Source organism: Anomaloglossus baeobatrachus, chromosome 1, assembly GCF_048569485.1.
Source record: "Anomaloglossus baeobatrachus isolate aAnoBae1 chromosome 1, aAnoBae1.hap1, whole genome shotgun sequence".
NCBI lineage: Eukaryota > Metazoa > Chordata > Amphibia > Anura > Aromobatidae > Anomaloglossus > Anomaloglossus baeobatrachus.
Genome location: NC_134353.1, coordinates 400,751,309 through 400,757,308, shown reverse-complemented (window position 1 = coordinate 400,757,308; position 6,000 = coordinate 400,751,309).

Sequence of the window (6,000 nt, the reverse complement as noted above, 5' to 3'; positions counted from 1 at the left end):
CTTAAAATACTTGTATTGATTGTGGGTGGTAATGTTATTGGGCAGAATACAATGCTGTTTTTTTCTGAATTAGGTACACATATTTACATACACATAAAACACACACACACACCCACACACACACACATATATATACACACACTACTTACAAAACGTTAGGGATAATTGGCCTTTGGGTGAAGATTCAGGATGATCCTACTCTAAATTATGTAGATGAGCATAATGATAGGCCCATATAGCGCCTAAGCTTGGTGACTTCATGGTCGCACAGACCCTATAATATTACAGGTATGATATACAGTAGCTTTTATGTATACTTCCCATTTAATCCTGTTTCTTTCATCAATAGTAATTAAATAGTTAACACATTTTTAGTTATATTTAAGAGATGTTCTGAATCAGCTGTCAGATGAAGAACCAGTTTGAACCAACTACCGTTTTTTTCCAAAAATAAGACACTGTCTTGTAATTTTTTTTGCCCCACCCCCCTTCCCAAAATAAGCACTAGGGCTTGATTTTGGAGGAGGTCTTATTCTTGGAGAAACACGGTTGGGGGGTAAGTTTACCCCCCAAAAAAGCAGGCTCCCCACTTCCCAGGAGACTCATACTTACCAGACCCAGACGTTTGCGTTGCTCCCAGGTCCTCCTGTGATGTCCGGTGGGTGGTGCATGCCGTCCTACCCTGCTGCTGGTTGAAACACTGATACACACAGCAGATCGCGCGCGCGCGCACACACACACACGCACATCACATCACATCCAGCACTTCCGGTCGCAGGGAATGATGGGAGGAAGTCACGTGTGTCCGCAGGTCCTGTTGCGGCAAGTCCTTGTGCTCCACCGCACAGCCTCTCAGGATTCTGCCGTCGAGAAGAGATCGGTGTCGCTGGATGTGGTGAGTATGTGTGCAATCCGATGTGTGTGTGATGTGATGTTTGTGTGTGTGATTTGATGTTTATGTGTGTGATCCGATATTTGTGTGTGCGATCTGATTATGTGGGTGATCTGAATATGTTTGTGATCTAATTGTGTGTGCGATCCGATGTTTGTGTGTGAGATTGGATGTGTGTGTGAGATCTGATTGTGTGTGTGTGTGTGTGAGAGCTGATGTGTGCGGGGTCGCGATCACTGCAGATCCTCTCCTCGGCGTCTGGTGAGTGTGATTACAGGGTGCCTGCTGTGTATAATGAAGTGTCCTGCAGTATCTGTAACTTTTTTAGCTGCACGGACACTTCATTATTGAACCGCGACTAGGGCTTACTTTCAGGGGATGACTTATATTTAAGCCTTGCTTCGAAAATGCTGAAAATCCCTGATAGGGCTTATTTTTGGGGGAGGGCTTATTTTTGGAAAAACACGGTATTTTGAGTTTTTTTCGCATCTATGATTGGATGGTTTAAAGTGCAAGAAGAATTTACAGCATATAACCCCAACTCTGTAAATCAGGTGGTTGTCTAACAGCTGGAGCAGGAAGAAGAAACACAAGATGGCAGACTTACTTTCCCAGCTTTCTGGAAGGAGACACACAGACCCTTCGGGGCTCCAATCTTGTGGATCTGGGAATGAGAAAAAAAATGAGACTGTCAGCTGATGATGAAATAGCTAGCTAAGTTATTGATCATTATCTCAAATCCATTGCCTCCTCTCTCTAGTCCGGAGCCTTCTTTCTGCGGCGATCGCCATCCTCCTTGTTCTCAGGCCAATGTGCATGACGCGTCCTACATCATGCACACTAGGTGGCATTGAGGTCCTGCACAGGCGCACTTTGATCTGCCTGCTCAAGGCACATAAAAGTATTGTAGTGCGCATGTGCAGGCAGTCTTTAACCTTTCTTCACACTGCGCGTTACAGTATTTTGATATGACCTCAGCAGGGCAGACGAAAGTGCGCCTGCGCAGGACTGCAATATCGGCTTGTGTGGATGACGTAGACGCATCATTCACACTGGACTAGGAAGAAGGAGGCCGGAGATCACAGCAGAGAGGGGGTGTCGGACCAGAAAGAGGAGGCCCCGCACAGGAGAGCAGCCACACCCATCGGACCAGACCGTCCCCTAGGTGAGTATTATAAAAGTGTTTTTTATGTTACACAGGGCGGCCTGGGCTCTTATATACAGTATTCTGGAATGCTGTATATAAGAGCTCAATGGTATTGGCTGCAGTTTATAATCCCAAAATCTGGTGACAGGTTACCATTAAAAAATAGGAAGGAGCACAAACTTACAAAATAAATCACCAACAAACTTGTGCTTCTAAGGGCATGATTTACTACGCCTAGTATCCGTGCCAAAAAGTCTACATAGGGATGACCACAAGGGACTTAACCTCTTACGGACATTGGACGTACTGGGTACGGCCTAGACAATGTTGGTGTAATCACTGTTGGCTGCTGCAGTAAGCCAGCGGCGAATCTGATTTGAACAGCAGACATGTGTGGCCTACAGGTGTGGAGGTCGCCTGAGCTGTAGTTTGTTTGTTTAAATGTAATAAGAATATCTGTGTATGTAAATAATTAAATTATAGATGTAGTTACATAATAATCTGTCTGTCTATGTAGCCATCGCATAGACCCATAATATAATTCTAAGCTGTATAGTCATGAAGGAGTTAACCAAAGATAATGAAGCCAGAATGTGAAGCTGCAAAGTCTTATCAGTACAGTTCGCACAGAAAGAATGTACAAGAAACAAACAATATGCTGGGAGAAAATAGGGAGTGAAATACTCCTTACTCCCTTGTTCTAGCTTCAAGGTTTGAGATGCAAACTGTATAAATGGGTTTCTTCCAATACACGAGCTCAGTGGATAACGCTGGCTGAAAGAGAGAACATGTCTGTGTTCATTGTCTTATACATTGATAAATCGGCACTGATTTAAATCTAATACGGCACTGTCTCTGCATATCCCGAACGAAGACTCCATTAGCAGTCTTCACCCAAATTCCTGCCTTGACAGAGGCGCGGGTGAATCCGCGATCCACCCACGCCTGTTAATTCCTTAGACTGCTCAGTCAAATACTGACTGCGCGATGTAAATAGCCACGGTGGGGAAATTGCCTTTCCTCGCCGCCATCGGAAGCCCCGTAACGCGGTCTTGGGAAACCGATAGTTGCCATGGTAGCACAGGGTTATGTGATGACTCCTGTCGCTATCATGACTCACTTCCTGCTGCAGTCAGCTGGCTGTAACAGGAGAGAAGCATTTCAGCTGATCAGAGCTCTGCAGCTCCGATCAGCAGAAATAAACAAGCGATCAGACAGCTAATCCTTATAGTCCCCCAAGTGGGACTAGTAAAATAAAAAAAGTTAAAAAAAAATGTAGATCTGTGCAAAAATGGTACAGTCAAAAATGTCAGCTCGAGATGCCACAAATAAGCCATCACTGAGCCCCATAACCAGAAAAATTAAAACAGTATGAGTCACAAAAAATGGCACAAAAAGTGCGCCACTTTTTTGGGACAAACTTTTGAATTTTTTTAACCGCTTAGATAAAAGTAAACCTATACATGTTTGGTATCTACGAATTCGTACCAACCTGGTATTCCATCAGATAAAAATTATTTGTTATTATATGCACATGTGTACATAAGTCTATAGAAGCACTAATATACATTTTGTGCTTCATGCTATCTACATCTTACTATCAGAGGGACTTATATCGATATCCCTAGATAGTTATTTTGAATCTAATAACATCTACTATGGTTCATAATTGATGTATAGGTTTCAGGGCACAGCTGTCATTTGTATTTATTGTAACATTATTAGATGACTGCATATATGGGACATTGTTCATTCATTACGTACGGTTTTCCAGGCCGTCTCAGATTTATTTATGCTTTTAGAATTTTAATGTGTGTGTATATAAGTGCTTTTGGCTATAATAAAGAATACTTATTTTACTCATAGATTTCTCCTCCTTCTTGAATCATGTTTTCATACAGGATTCTGCACCCTTTGTTTAATTAGGTTGGCTGTGCACTCTGCTACTTAATTAATTTGCGGTTACAAGAGGGGTCACCAAGTTCAGCCTCAACTATACAGGGGGAGGTGGAGGAGAAGAGATGAGACCCCCCAGAAGTGTGGGAAAGGTCACCCAAGATGGCGCCACAGGCACTGGAGTGGCTGGAAAGGCAGGAAGATCAGCAGCAAACCAAGAAAGAAGCTGCAGCCTGCCTAGGTCAATTAGCCCGTAACAACTCTCCAGGGACAGACATGGGGACCCAGGGGACATCGTCAAGGTTACCCCGGGCCAAACAGCAGCAGTGGCAGGAGGGTACCTGTCACGCTCCCCTGCCTTGCTCCCCGGCTCCCCTGCCATGCTCCCCGGCTCATGACTGCTAGGAGGTCTAGAAACCTGTACGAAGTCACTACGTTGCTAAAGTTCCCAATCCGGTCGGATCAAGGGCTCCCAGTCATGGGTGCTTCCCGTGTGGTCATTGCCTGGCTTTTGTTCAATGTCCTACGATCTGCCACTTTCCATTCATCCAATGGTAATAACTAGGTACTATTCGGTATCCGATGGATAATGGGGTATTCAAGGTATTCGCTATGCAATGGATAATATGGTATTCACTTCAATCTTTCATTTTCATTTCTGACTTCCTGGCGCCTTTTTCCAGCCAATGAACAAATCTCATGTTGCTTGCCCTCACACTAACGCCGAAGCCATCTTTGTTGTGGTGTTACTGTGACTGGCTTGGCCGCACAGCGTCATAGGGGCTATATAAGCCAGTGGCCATTTTGGTCAGTCAGTCTCTCCCTCTCTCTTTTATACTCACCGATCACGGGCGCGACGCTGCACAGCTGTCACACTGTGGCGGGTTCTCCAGCTTTTGAAAATGCCGGCCGCTCATTATTCCATCTCGTATTCCCTGCTTCCCCCACCCACCGGCGCCTATGATTGGTTGCAGTCAGACACGCTTCCACGCTGAGTGACAGCTGTCTCACTGCAACTAATCACAGCCGCCGGTGTGCAGGTCTATATCGTGTAGTAAAATAAATAAATAATTTAAAACAACGACGTGCGGTCCCCCCCCAAATGATACCCAGCCGAGGTAAGCACACAGCAGCGGCCGGCATTCTTAGGCTGGGGAGGGTGAGGGCCATGGTTACGGACCCCCCCTCACGCAGCCGAGAATATCAGCCCACTGCTGCCCCGAAAATGTTACATCTATTAGATGCGACAGTGTCGGCGTGTCACCGGCCCTTCTCGATTGCCGTGATGCAGTGGAAATTGGGGTAACAAGGAGTTAATAGCAGCCCATAGCTGCCACTAAGTCCAAGATTAGTAATGGCAGCGTCGATGACACGCGATCACTAATCTGTAAGTAAAGTAAATAAACACACACCAAAAAATCCTTTATTTGAAATAAAACACCACAAAGCCCCCTCTGTCACCACTTTATTAACACCCCAAATACCAAGGTCCAGCGTAATGCACACTAATTCAGCAACGTCTGTGAGCTAGTGCTCAATGCAGCCTCATTCCGTGAACGATGATGCAGGTGTAGCTCCAGGTCATTTCTCACGGTCGGTGATGTCAACACATTGCCGCTCGTGAGAACTTTAGAGCTCCTGTAAAGCATAACTAAGAGTGATGTCACTGACCAGCAGTGACCCTGAGAGAACTCAGATCCAAGTCACTGTTCTATCACACATACTGTTGGGGGGGAAACACATACATCACAAATAAAAGCTGTAATATCTATCTATCTATCCATCATCAATCTATCTATCTATCCATCCATTTATCCATTATCTATCTATCTATCTATAACTATCTATCTATCTAGCTAGCTAGCTATAGATAGATAGATAATGGATAGATAGATAGATTCATGGATAGATAGATAATGGATAGATAGATGGATAGATAGGGATAGCGGGATAGATAGATGGATAGACAGATAGATAAAAAAGCATAGCTGGATAGATAGACAGGCAGATTGATGGCAAACACACATATATAATGTCCCACCTCCCTGCATATTCTAAGCTGGCA